This window comes from Helianthus annuus, chromosome 8 (genome assembly GCF_002127325.2).
Source record: "Helianthus annuus cultivar XRQ/B chromosome 8, HanXRQr2.0-SUNRISE, whole genome shotgun sequence".
NCBI classification, from domain to species: domain Eukaryota; kingdom Viridiplantae; phylum Streptophyta; class Magnoliopsida; order Asterales; family Asteraceae; genus Helianthus; species Helianthus annuus.
Genome location: NC_035440.2, coordinates 48,305,290 through 48,319,546, shown reverse-complemented (window position 1 = coordinate 48,319,546; position 14,257 = coordinate 48,305,290). Strand labels below are relative to the sequence as shown.

General features: G+C 37.7%; 2 long non-coding RNA genes across 2 annotated transcripts; both read left to right on the top strand.

The window, feature by feature from the left end:
- Positions 1 to 2,795: 2,795 nt before the first annotated feature.
- On the top strand, positions 2,796 to 3,808 carry LOC110871107. Its single transcript, XR_002553481.2, has 3 exons — positions 2,796 to 3,115; positions 3,202 to 3,285; positions 3,502 to 3,808. It is a non-coding gene; the product is annotated as an uncharacterized LOC110871107 (long non-coding RNA).
- Positions 3,809 to 4,243: 435 nt separating this feature from the next.
- LOC110871108 lies at positions 4,244 to 6,115 on the top strand. The gene is made up of 3 exons (XR_004864386.1): positions 4,244 to 4,494; positions 5,607 to 5,697; positions 5,821 to 6,115. It is a non-coding gene; the product is annotated as an uncharacterized LOC110871108 (long non-coding RNA).
- The last annotated feature ends 8,142 nt before the right edge of the window (positions 6,116 to 14,257 follow it).

Here is a 14,257-nt window from a genome sequence, read left to right as displayed (position 1 = left end):
ATCGAACACTTGTTCATACCGTTTTAGTCATATTACGACTCTTATCATTGTTACTGACCTTTTTTATTGGGTTTATAGCAGGTTCCAGGTTGTTTTTGGAAAGGTAATACAACGCATGGACACTCTTAAAAAGATTGCGCTGTTGGGAACACCCGGAGGAAAACCTACTATGGAGGTAAAAATTACAAACTGTGATGAAATTAAAACCTCTGTGGATATAACGAACAACGTTAAAGGTATTGCATTTTTAGTCCATAAGACTCCAAAGTAGATTCACACAAATAATTTGATAATTAAGTTTAATTGTATGGTGAAGAAATGAGTAAGAAAAACCCTTGGGTGTTCTTGGATCTATCTATGAATGGAAGTCCTGCTGGAAGAATAGTAATAGAGGTTAGTTTGTATGTTCTATCGATCATTATATGCTGGTTGTATGTTTCTTCAACATGCATTATGGATTTGCAACTTTTTGCTGATATGGTGCCTAAAACAGTCAATAATTTTCAGGCACTCTGCACAGGTGTGTGTTGACTCTTAAAAAGACATACATCTACATTGTTGTTACCATATTATACGTGTAGGGGAAAAGGGGAAGAGCACTACTGGAACACCATTGGCTTTGGAAAGTTGAAAGACGGGATGCTTTCTCTGTTATGGCGGTGAAAAAGGCTACTATTTCTGATAGGGGAAGTAGCAACTTGCTCAAATTCGAGTGGAGCAAATGGGTGCCAATTTAAAGCAATATTATGGCTTGAAAGGAAACTTGGATAGACTGGCTACCAGAGTTAATCTGAGAAGAAGGAAAGTAGATATTCCTTTGGTTATGTGCCCTTTTTGCGACGAATATGAGGAAACGGTGGATCATTTGTTTACTGCTTATACGGTGGCAACTCGGGTGTGGGCGGCTATCGGTGCTTGGTGCAACATTCCCCCGATCTTCATGTTTGAGTTCAAAGATTTAATGGAGATTCATAATTCTACTCACGGGGGAAATAAAATGAAGAAGATTATTCATGGTTTGGTTATTATCTCTTGCTAGTGTATATGGAAAAGCAGAAACGAGTTGGTTTTTAAGCAGATCAATAGAAGTCCTCAAGATATTCTGATAGAGATTAAATCAAAAAATTTCGGGTGGGTTAAAAATAGATCTTCATGTAAATATATTGGTTGGAAGGAGTGGTGTAAATACCCTATCTATATGTGGTAATTTTGCCCTTTGCCCGGAAGGGAGAAGATGCATTGAGGAGAATATGACCAACGGGTAACTAGAGGGGGGTAAAACTAAAATGATCGAAAGATAGAAAGATACGGCGGAGGGTGCCAACCGGCGAACAAAGGTTGCCGCTGGTTGTCTAATCATTTGAGACCGACTATGTGCACATGAGCATACAATCTTAATTTGGGAGTGTTCATATTTCTGGTTTATTTCGAGGACCAAACTTTGGTTTTATAGACGACGAATGTATAGTGAAAACGATGTTTGGAAGGCATGGCTAGTTGGTTGTATCTTTTTTTGTGAGGTTGCTATCAATGTTAGGACATGTAGGTTTTGTTAAAAATTACAACCCCTGTCTTTTTTTTTATGCAGGGCCTGGCTAATTTGTTGTATCTTCTTTTGTGAGGTCGCTATCAACCTCAAGACATGTATGTTTTGTTTCGGAATATCACATGGTCATGAAATCAAACATGGTCAAAAAGAATTAATCTTACATTTGCGTTTAACACAGAAATAATCTTACATCTGCCTTTAACACAAAAATAATCTTACATTTGCGTATAACACATAAATAATCTTTCATTTAACATTTAAGATTAAAACAAATACGGATATGTATTAATCTTATCAAAAAAAAGTTATGTTGTTGTTTTCGAATATGTTTTTTCATTATATTTATAAATATAGAAATCTAATTATAGATACAAGTAGGATCACGAAAAAAGTTATTTTTTCTCCTAGAAACGTGACATAAAACTAAAAATCTACACATGGTATTAATTAATAAGTTACAATAAGTGTTTATTGTCTTCATAATGCAATATTGATGACCATTTTGATTGGTCTTCTTTTTATTCGGTAGGAAACAATGATTTGATAAGATATTTTTATATTCTTTTAGAAGCTTTGGCACTTGGCAGGACCTCTAACGGTGTTATGTTCAAGTATGGTTTTAAGCCTAATCAGGTATGGACCTTTAACGTTTAAAGTTTGATTTACAAATTTTATTGGTTTTTATATAAAAAACTATTGAAATCAGAAAGTTATTTTATATAATTTGTTTGAATTTAATTACTTGTATGAATAATATTTGTAAGTCAAACTTTAATTCTAATTTGTTTCCTATTTCTTAAATTTAGACTAAAATGATTTGCTTCCTGTTTAAAATGATTTGCACGTCAAATCAAATAAACATACCACTCAAAAGAGATTTATTTTATAACATAAAGATAGTAGACTTGACTTCCCTTTGCTTCCTATTTCTTTATCTATATATCTATATAATAACTATATAAAGCAAATGTGATGTACATAAATGTAATTTTGTCATGTGCACAAGTTTTGAAGTAACATATACAAATAAGCACAACACATTTGAGAAGGAGAGAATAGGAAATAACTCAACATTTTAAGACACTTTAGGGCTAAAATAGTAAATTTATCCATTAATTTTTAATAACAATTCCACCTTTACCCTTAATTTAATTTGGATTTAACGTTTTGAAACCCCTGAACTACCATCATTAGTTGTCACCATTTTTTTCAACCAAAGAGACAGAAAACAAAGGGACTCATCTATCTCTCCCTAAAAACATCACCATCGCTCTTCTTTCTCTCTGTAAAACTCCTCTCTCTCTCTCTCTAAAGCATCATCACCACTCCTCTTTCTCTTAGTGACATTGCATTTTGGTGGCGGCAGTTTGGTGGTGGCAGTGGCGGTTGTTGGTAGTGGTTGTGGAAGTGGAAGTGGAAGTTGTGGCTCGGTTGCCATGGTGGTTGTGTTGAATAGTGGTGGTGTCAGTGGCGGTTGGTTGTGGTGGTGATGGTGAAGGCAACAACAGTGGATTGAACACTGGCGACGGCGGCATAATAGGGTTCTTTCTGGCGGGTATTACCAGAGTAAGATCACTTCGTCTTTCCTCTCCACTGATCTTGCTTGATTTCATTATGAATTTAAGTTTAACAGATGATTTTTGGTTCTTTAGAAGCTTGGCACGATCTGATCTTGATGTTTAGACTGAAATCGAAGCTACACGCCCTCTGGAATCACCCTGTTGGCCATAAAACAAGTGAGTTGTTTCCTTTAAATCATTACATTTACGAATTAATGATGATAATCACGAGAATTTAGGTTCTCTAGCTTTTATTAGTTAAGTAAATTTTAGGCGTTTCATGCTGGATCGATTGAACAAAAATTAAGTGAAATTAAGTCTCTTTCCATTTTTTTAAATTTTCATAGTTTATAGTTCATGGTTCAGAGATTCACTCTTGATTTATGATTATAGGGAAGGTGTATAGATTGGCATGATAAATTATCAAGATATCATTCAAAGAACTTGTGCTCGAGCTGAGGGGGATGAGAGATGGGATCGGGAGTATATCGAGGAGAGGGATTGAAGGGAGGCAGTGAACTGGATGAATCCAACTAGGTCTCATATTGCGTTGGATGTAGCTCCGGTGGAGATGGTCATCAAGGTCAGTGCGCGAACTTGCCTTCAAAATTGCTGTTGGATATAACTGATAAGATCCAAGAGAGTGAGACTTTGTGGCCTGTGAGAACTGTTGTTTATTGTGCATCTGTTTGTAAGTCAAACCGAGCACTTATTTTTATTATTATTTTTAGTCAAATCGAACACTTGTTCATACCGTTTTAGTCATATTACGACTCTATCATTGTTACTAACCTTTTTATATTGGGTTTATAGCAGGTTCCAGGTTGTTTTTGGAAAGGTAATACTAGGCATGGACACTCTTAAAAAGATTGCGCTGTTGGGAACACCCGGAGGAAAACCTACTATGGAGGTAAAAATTACAAACTGTGATGAAATTAAAACCTCTGTGGATATAACTAACAACGTCAAATGTATTGCATTTTTAGTCCATAAGACTCCAAAGTAGATTCACACAAATAATTTGATAATTAAGTTTAATTGTATGGTGAAGAAATGAGTAAGAAAAACCCTTCGGTGTTCTTGGATCTATCTATGAATGGAAGTCCTGCTAGAAGAATAGTAATAGAGATTAGTTTGTATGTTCTATTGATCATTATGCTAGTTGTATGTTTCTTCAACATGCATTATAGATTTGCAACTTTTTGCTGATATGGTGCCTAAAACAGTCAATAATTTTCGAGCACTCTGCACAGGTGTGTGTTGACTCTTAAAAAGACGTACATCTACGTTGTTGTTACCATATTATAGGTGTAGGGGTAAAGGGGAAGAGCACCACTGGAACACCATTGCGTTACAAAGGAGTTAAATTCCATCGTATAACAAAAGGTTTTGCCGCTCAACTATGCTTATCTCACTCAAATAGCTAACACACTTGCAAATTCTGTTCAACTTGCTGCAAAATCATTGGGTTTTTTTTTTTTTTTCTTTTTTCTTTTTTTTTTTTTGTAAAGTGCAATAGGTCTTTTGATATAAGGATTTATTTAAAGATTTAACAAGTATACTTTGAGGTTGGCATTTTCATGGGCTTGAAGTATTAGGGTTGTAGACAAGCCGAGCTTGAGCTCGGCTCGTGAGTAATTCTACCAGCTCCGCTCGGCTTTCAAGTAGCTCACGAGTGGCTCGATTTGTTTACACCCCCATATTATACATGTGTTTATGTGTAATTCAAAGTTTATCTTTTCAATGAGTGGATGGTTTTTAGTTGTTGTCGGTGATTTCTTTGTTCCTTTCTTGCTTTTAGAAGTTGCGACCGTTTACCTTGTTTATTAACTCCGGCAACAGAACTGGTGTCTGGGTAATTCGGAGTCTTTTTCATTCTATGTTTTTAATATAATCAAGTTGTATTTGATGGCCATTAATCAAGTTATATGAAGGCTAGGGTTTGTTGTTTATGTATATATGATTGTGTATACGTTCATGTCTTCATCTCAATTACAATTGTGCTATCTGTTAATATACGAGTTTGATGTAGTACTTCACATTAAGCAGCCTCTAAATAATCCATGCCATATGGGGACTCAATGGGTTGAACCTAATATGTGTTTTCCTGTTGTATATATTGCCTCTTTGGTTTGTATTACCTGAGCAATTCATTATATTGAATTCAAATTCAATGAGCTCAAGGACCTTAGGCGGGCCACACTCGTAACTATGTTTTCAGTTGGTACATATCAAATTTGGTATTGTACATATGTTTTCAGTTGGTACATATTAAATTTGGCATTGCAAATATTTTTTTTAAACCTCTCTTCAGTTACATTATGCTTCTATTAATTAAGATTATATATTATGAATTTACGCCAAATATTGAAGTCATAAACGGTATTAATTCATCTAATTGGAATTTTAGTTTAACAATGGAAGTAACATATTGGCATGTAACTTACTGTTATTTCGTTCATATTGGCTACAATATTTTTCTTGATTTTCCGTTTTAGGCGCATGGCTGGTTGCTTATGTTTTGAATGAGACATGAGGAGAGAATGTGGCTAGCTTCAAGTCACCACCAGATATTTGCTTTTAGTTGGGGTATGTTTTATTCCTTCTATTGCGGTGACAACATTGACCCGTTTATTTATGAATGGGTCAATTTGGGTTTCCCTATTAAACGGATAAACCTTATGTGTAACTAATACCTGATATTTGTATTAGGTTGTACAACCTCTCACGACATCCTCACTTCACTAACCACTTGATTGTCTGATGTGTATCATGTTCCCGCCTCAACGCGCGGATTTCCTACTAGTTTTCCATTAAACCATGTCTATTATTGATTTATTTTAAATTTTTAACATAAAGACATTAGACTTGACTTCCCTTTGATTACTATTTCTTATTTTCCGTTAAACCATGTCTATTATTGATTTATTTTAATATGTTCATTACGCATTATGTATGAATCTTATGAAACTTAAGTATAAAGAAAAAACCCCTTTGAGTTTAGAAAACTCAATGAATGGACCACATGTTGACACGTGTTACACCATTTTTCAGTTTCCTAACATGTAACAGGTTTGTTAGGAGAGAAAAAGTTGATATGTTATACTTTTTTCGCTCGATTGTGTAGATGTAACATCACATGTTACACTTTTTTTTTCAATTTATGAAGTGTAACATTGTTGAACTTAATTGTTACATGTTTTTTAGAAAAAAAAATTAGTATAACAGACAAACATATTACATGTCAGTGTTTTAGTTAGAAAAATGAAAAACAAAATGTTGTTACGTGTACTTTTTTATCAGTTTTTACATGGTCAGTAAAGTTCTTTTATGTAGCATTCATTCTCAACCATAGATTTTTTCGATGAATAGTTAAGACTGAGTTTTAAAGTTTTATTAACTCAATAGAGTTTTCTCATTATCCTTTCCCTGAGTCGATAAAATTGACTATTAAAAATGTTTGTTTGGTTATTTATTTTTTAAATAAATAATTTTAAATCAATTACTATATTTATATTACTATTTTTAACAGGAAATTTTAAATCAATTACTATATTTATATTACAATGTATACTAATATTAATTATTAGGCCGGAGGGTGTGAGAGGCTCCATCGTGCCACCTCACTGCCTATAGCACCCTCCTCGGCGCCACCATCCACACCATGTAAATTAAACCGGTGCACCATTGATGGGGCTCCATCATGGTAACGAAGGAGAAGGGCTCTATCAGTTGGGGCCCATATCATTTCAGCCAATAATTTTATTTTTTAATTTTGTTTAATAGGGGGCTCCATCCCACACCATGCAAGTTAAAGGGGGGCGTGATAAAGTCCCATGACTGAGGTGGATCCTAGGTGGCGCTGATGTGCCTTGATAAAGCCCCTAGAGGACCCTAGTACTTGAACCCGATTGATCTATGTTGTACCCTTCATTGGTCCACATGGAACCTATTGACTCCTTTTTCTGATTTTTTTGAGAATAGATATAGGATGTATATGGTCTCCAACCATATAGTATTTGCACCCTATTCAAGAGACTCGAGTTTGAATCCCGCCCCTCCCCCTGTCAACTTACACGTGTTGCAAGCTCAAAAGGATTTCGGCAGAGCATAACAGTTTTCTGTCAACCCCGTTCTCCTTTTATGAAATCAAAGAAGCTGTCCTCGGGTGTAGCGATGACTGAGCCCCGGGTCCCGATGGTTTCAACTTTCGGTTTATCAAACACTTCTGGGATTTTTTTCGAGGAAGATCTTAGGGCTATTGATGGTCATTTCTATTCCTCGGGCAAGATTAACGTCGGATGCAGTTCGTCGTTTATTACTCTCGTCCCCAAGTCAGCTGATCCGGTTAGCTTGAATGGGTATAGACCTATTAATCTGGTGGGAGTCATTAGTAAATTCGTGTCTAAACTTCTGGCCAATCGGTTAAAGGTGGTGGTGGGATCTGTGATATCGAATTCTCAGTCAGCTTTTTTAACGGGAAGTTCATTCTGGATGGGCCCTTGGTGATAAATGAGGTTATCAATTGGTGCAAGAAGAACCGGAAGCAAGCTTTTATCCTGAAGATTGATTTTGAGAAAGCGTATGACAACGTCAACTGGAACTTTCTGTTGGATACTATGCTACAAATGGGGTATCCGCCCATGTGGATATCTTCGATTCGTGGCATTGTGTCTTCGGCTAGGTCTTTAGTGTTGGTCAATGGGTCCCCTACTTTCGAGTTTCAGTGCGGTAAAGGTCTGAGGCAAGGCGACCCCATCTCTCCGTTCTTGTTCCTTATGGTTATGGAAGTTTTAGCTTGTATGATTGATAGGGGGTAGAGGTGGGGGTGCTCAATGGGATCTGTACCCCTTATGATGGGCCGACTATTTCTCATCTCTTGTTTGCGGACGACGCAATTATCATCGGTGATTGGTCTAAAGTGAACTTAGAGAATGTGGTTCGTATTCTCAGATGTTTCCATATTTGCTCTGGGTTGAAGATAAACTTGACCAAGTGTAATATGTTTGGGCTGGGTGTCGAGTCGTCGGAGTTTGAGGGGATGGCATCGGTTATCGGATGTAGTGTAGGTGGGTTACCATTTAAGTATTTGGGGGTTGTTGTGGGGGCGAACATGAATAAAGTCTCCAACTGGAAGCCGGTGTTCGATGTTTTTGATGCTAGGCTTTCAAAATGGAAATCATCGTGTTTATCCATTGGCGGCAGAGTCGTTCTTATAAAATCTGTCCTACAAAGCCTGCCAGGGTATTTTTTTCTCTATTTATAGAGCTCCAGTGGCGGTAATTAAAGATCTGGAGGCGAAGATTAAAAAATTTTTGTGGGGGAATGTGGAGGGTAGAAGGTCAATGACTTGGGTCAATTGGGATCGTGTGGCGTTACCTAAGGCTAAAGGAGGGTTGGGGCTGGCAAAACTTATCTCGATAAACATATCTCTCTTGACCAAATGCAGATGGCGCTACAAGACGGAAAGCAACGCTCTGTGGAAAAGGGTGGTGGATGCTTTCCATTCTGTTTGGAAAACTGGGATTTTATCCTGTGTCGTAAAGGTTTGAGCGGTCCTTGGTCTAATATTGTTAAAGTCCTCTCGAGGACTATAATCGACGGGGTTCCGCTTCGGCGCTATTTTAAAGGAGCGATCGGGGATGGGTCAATCAGCTTCTGGTTGGATCCGTGGACTGGGGATGAGCTTCTGAAAGATTTGTGCCCTTTGTTATTTCCATTGGAGAGGAATAAGAGGTGCAAGGTGTGCCAAAGACTTCTCAACTTTTCAGCAGGTCTGGTGAAATGTTGGGATTGGAGCAGGCAACCGGCGTCGGGTCAGGAGGTTCTCGAGTTGGCTCGGCTATATGTTGTGCTGGACTCGGTTTCTCTCTCAGGTCAACGGGATAGGTGGATGTGGGTTGGGTCCGAAGATGGAAAGTTCAGTATGGGTGCGGTTAAAAGTCTGCCGGTGGCGGAAAGAGACGTCAGTGGGTTCTTTATCATGGATTGGTGTAAGCGGATCCCAGCGAAGTGCAGCATTTTTGCTTGGCGGGCAGAGATGGACAGGCTTCCTACTGCGGCTATGCTTACGAGAAGAGGCATAATTCTGGAGGACCCAAGCTGCCCTTTTTGTTCGGAATGTGAGGAAACTGTCGACCATCTCTTTACGGTCTGTAGCTTCGCGGTGGTTATCTGGCAGCACTTGTCAGCTTGGTGTAGGACTCCTAATTTGTACGCCTTTTCTTTTAAGGACATGTTGGAGTTCCAGCACCACTCGGGATTAACGGGCAAAAAGAAAGAGGTCCTGCACGGGTTGATTATAATTGGGTGTTGGTGCATATGGAGATCAAGGAATGGTATAAAGTTCAACAATAAAGTGGCTCGGATGGAAGATGTTATCTAGGAAGTTAAGTCTTGCGGTTTCCTTTGGGCTAAAAATAGAGCTAAGCTTGGTTCTTTGTCTTGGTCCGACTGGTGTAAATTTGTAATTATGTAACGTTTGTGTTTTTGTCTTTTCTATTTGGCTGCCCCGTTTTGTGGGTGGGTCGGTTTTTTAATGAAGTTTGCCTTTCAAAAAAAAACTTGCACATGTTAACTGCTGATGTCAGCTTATTTTAAGAATTTATTTTCCAAACTTCTTAGTTTTATCCGTAGTCTAGCATAGCACATTGATACTATCCGATGTAAATTTCTTTTATGGTTTTCTATTGATGTATAAACATGTTGATATCTTCTTGAGCATATTTCTTTTGGTTGCTATACCAAATGTTGTCGTGCTAAACCAAAATGATAGATACTAACTGAAACTCCGCTGCGTAGAGCGAGTATTTTTAGTACCAGTGGTGGAGCTTGACTAAAAGTTCCGGTGGGGCGGAAAGTCCGCTGCTTAGTGCGGGTATTTTTCTTATATCTATGTGTCGGGTTATATGTTCGGGTCGGATATTCGATTCGGGTTTGGTCAAACAATAATAACTCCAAATAAAACATAATCTTCATTCATTCAAATAAGACGTTATTACACATAAAAAACGCTAGATATTGTTTAGACAAAATAAGGACCAAATATTTATAATGATGGAGATAAATGTTAAGTACCTGGACGAATAATTACAACTCAGCCCAACCTTCTTTAAGATAAGTGGCAAGTACCTTTAAGACCTTTAAGATAAAAAGAACCCTCAACTTTGATTTATATATAAAGTAGTAACAAACTTTACTTAAAGTTTACAAACAATTATAAAAGTTACTAATAGCTCGTTCTTCACATTTTTTGAACTCACGAAAATAATTGACGGGGACGGACCTATATAATATTAAAATTTTCGGACAAAAAAAATCGAAAATATTACACTTCTAACCAAAACATTGGGGGGGGGGAGTGGTGGATGCACCCCGGTCCCTTAAAAGCTACGCCACTGTTTACTACATTACAAAACAACGCCTCTTGTAGTTTTGAATACCATTTCATATAAATCCATCTCTAAAATCGTTTCTAAATTTCATCTTGTTTCACTCTACTTTCTTTGGAGTTTGATTCATTTTAACGGATTATCTATAAATCCAATTAGTACATATATGTATATAGAAATCAATTACTAACCAACATAGATAATTTAACATTTACAGATTCATTTTCATCATTAGTTTGTTTTTTATAGGCCCTCTACTGACTTTGAAAATCATATTTGTAGGCTAATGAGGAAGGTGATGATGGTTCTACTTCTGTAATGTTACATTCATCTATTTGCTGACTTCCATATTTATACAATTTAGCGAGTTTTAAGAAAAAGTATAAAAGTGCTTGATTAAAAAATAGATATATAATAAATAACAAACCTTATCTCACTTTTACAAACACTACAACCCATTCATCAGTCTCCTCTCTCTCTCTCTCTCTCTCTCTCTCTCTCTCTCTCTCTCTCTCTCTCTCTCTCTCTCTTTAAGACTACCTCCAATGGGCCTGTTGGAGGCATGCCCTTTAAAATCCTTACTTGCCCTTAGCATTGTAAAACTTTATCCATAGGAGCCTGTAGCAAGCATGCCCATCTACAAAGGCATGGATTTTCTAGGTTATTGCATTTAGGATGGGCCCAAAGTAAAAAAAAAATAAGGGTTTTGTTTAAATATTGTGTGTAGTGGGTAGATGATGAGGTGGAAATTAAGAAGGGTATGGATATTTGTAGGGTTGAAGATGAAATGGGGGTTTTTAATGGTTTGTAAGGATATGATGTGGCGGTTGACGTGGCAGCTAAGGGTGCCTAAGGGCGCACGTAGCATTGGAGATAGTCTTAATACCACCAAGAACCACCCTAACCATCATACACCACCACCATACAACACCTATTCCTAGCAACCACAACCACCTCACCTGCAGCCTGTAACCATACACCACAATAAACCACCTCCGACCCCACCTCCGACAGTACCATCAGCACAATAAACCACCACCATACATCACCTCCGACACCACCATCACCCCTGTCACTACTGAAACCCTAAACCGACATCACCACCGTCACCCTCAAAGCCGCCACCACTGAAACCCTAAAATCACCACCACCGACGTGTTTGTTCATCAGAACTCAGTCACTCAACGTTCGAAACAACGTGTTTGTTCATCAGAACTCAGTCACTCAACGATCGATTCATATAAATTTAGCTACAAATCTTACATACAAAATGAAGATATCCAGTTTACTTTACTGGTGCGAATATTGTTATTGATGCTAGTTCTGGTGCAAAATGGTGAATCTGTGTGGCTAACTTTACCTGAATCGGGAATCTCTCTCGGGATTCCATTATGAAGTTGAAGCGGCTCCGACGAGGATCTGCAATAGTGATATGTTCAGGCCAGGATTTGTTCAGTCGAGGATCTGCCGGCGAGTATTCCGTTCTCAAATTGAAACGGCTCCGGCTAGGTCTCTTCACTGGTCTAAAATTTGGTTTGAAATTTTTTGCCAATGATAATTTTAAATGTTAGAAGTTAGGATTAAAAGTGGTTTTCATGGTGATTTTCAGATTTGTGGGTTTAAGTAGTTAACATGGTGTGTTGCTGTCACACCCTGACTTTTGCGAAAGCGTATGATGTGTGACAGGTTTAATATCATTGCATTCAATCATAATAAACAACTACATGATCAAAACGATGTTCATCTATTCATAAAATTTGAGTATTACAAATACCGGTTATTTAAGTTTTATAACACAACCTTCGACTAGGTTACAAACCAACCAAAGTGGATGACATCTAAACTTGAAGTCTACTTCTAGAAACATCACCCGCGCCCAAGATCCAACCTGTCACCTGAAATACATGTAATTTTGGAAAACATCAACAAAAGTTGAGCGAGTTCATGCGTTTTGTGTGAGTACTGGTAAACTTGAAAACCTTTGAGAGACTCCTTTGAAAACAGGTATGAAAAGCGTGTATGAACATACCAAATAAATGTTTTACAAGGACATTAAGGCATGTGAGGACATAGGGAGCACTCGTAATGAGTAGGCTTATACCCTTGTCGATTTTCCCTCGACTATGTCGATTTCCCTCGACTATGTCGATTTACCTTGACTATGTCGATTTCCCTCGACTATGTCGATTTCCCTCGACTATGTCGATTTCCCTCGACTGGGACACCGAAGCACTTAAGTGATCACATGAGGACCATGAGTGGGGCTCGGCCATACCCATTAGATCTAACATTCATCACTAACTAAGAATTAATGACATTTCAATATTAAGTCTATGCTCACATGATCTAATAATGCATTTCATAGGCATTTCATACCGTTTAAGCATTCGTAACATGTATTTCACCCCCGAGAGTTATAAAACCAAAAATAGTTAAGAAAAAAGGGGGAGCATGAATTCACTGGTTTGCGTCTTCGGTACTCGTAACTCAAATCTCCTTAGCAAACACGACTCCTTACAATGTACTAGGGTCTATTAGACGAACGGGTCGTGCCTTGACTTAGTATTTACGTTTTTGAGTTACGTTTCTTTTATGTCTCCAGTATCATTCCAAGTTATAATTCCTTGTTAAAATAGTAAATATTTTAACTTTAAATTATGTTTTATTTTGGAATAATTGTTAAACAATATTTGTGTATCAATACTTCTCAAGTATTTATTTTCGTATTTCCTTCCCAAGGATGGGGGTATCTCATACATGTATCTTTGTATTCTTGTATATTTGTTGTCACACCCCCAAAATCAACACGCGGAGTATCACCGCTTGGGAGCGTGACTGACCAGGATCAAGCCACCAATCATATTGAACATGCAATTAATATCAAGTAAAATAAAAGTAAACCATCCATTCAACACGACAGGTGTTCAAACAAAACCATAGTTTCAAAATGTAGCGGAAGCATAGTAAATAATCCAGTAGTAGTTAACAATTTTAAGTGTCATAATAGTTCAACAGAAAAGCCACGATCCTTGTCCACAACGACCCGCTTCTCCAGTGCAAGCTCCAAGTACCTAACGATCTGCAATGCATGTAACAGAATGATCAACAAACTAGTTGAGCGAGTTCACAGAAAGTAAACGCGTAATAGTAAGTTCGTTTGTAACAGGTGGCTCTACTGGGCCGATTGTATGTTCTATTGGTGGTGGTGTTCCACGTTGTATAACCACTAGACTACTCGTAACTATAGGTATCCTTCACAACCGAGGATAGTGATCAATATAAGTAAAGTATCCTGCACATCCGAGGATAGTGATCAGTGTATGTATCCTTCACAACCGAGGATAGTGATCAGTATAGGTATCCTTCACATCCGAGGATAGTGATCAGTATAAGTATCCTTCACATCCGAGGATAGTAATGTGGTAGTCCAGTCATAGTGTCAGTAGCATATCTATTCAAACTTATCCTTTCAATCCCATTCCCAACACCCCGGGAATCCCATGCCTTGGTAAGAGTGTGAACTCACCTTGGTTTGCTCGGTATGCTAGGTTATGCACTCACAAGTAATTAATCACGTCCTATTGTATGCACGTATAACAAATCAGTTCATGTTCACAATGATACGCATGCAATTTAATGTTCACATAACAGTCAGTTTGATATCGGCACAACACGTATTATTTCACACTTAATCATCAACTATCATTCGATTCACATTACCCATCCTTCGATACATTGCTCATCCTTCGGTCTAACAA